We start from the raw sequence: 477 nt of genomic DNA on the forward strand, positions 1-477 counted from the left end.
TCATTTCTGCTTTAGCCCAGACACTTCATTCTTTCTGAAGCTATTAGTAATCACCCTCTGCTCTTCCCCAGTAGCATATTTGACACTTTCTTACCTGGGTGGCTCTTCTTCCGGTATCATATCTTTTTGCCTTTTTATACTGTTCATGGGCTTCTTGAAGTGACTACTGGAATGGTTGCCATTTCCTCCACCAGTGGTCCGTGTTTTGTCAGAACTCTCCACTATGACCCATCCATCTTGGGTGGCCCTGCACAGCATGTCTCATAGCTTTATTGAATTATGTAAGCCTCTTCACCATGAGAAGGGTGTGATCCATGAAGGGGCCCTATTTAATCTGATGACTATGTAACAGGCAAAATGTACCAACATTTACCTACTGAGTACTGAATTCCATATACCTGTGCTAATTGCTTTGGCATTGCCTTTCTTTGGGATTGGAATGAAAACTGACCTTTTCCAGTCCTGTGGCCACTGCTG

This window comes from Bison bison, unplaced genomic scaffold, assembly GCF_000754665.1.
Source record: "Bison bison bison isolate TAMUID 2011002044 unplaced genomic scaffold, Bison_UMD1.0 scf7180017861127, whole genome shotgun sequence".
In the NCBI taxonomy this organism is placed as follows: Eukaryota; Metazoa; Chordata; class Mammalia; order Artiodactyla; family Bovidae; genus Bison; species Bison bison.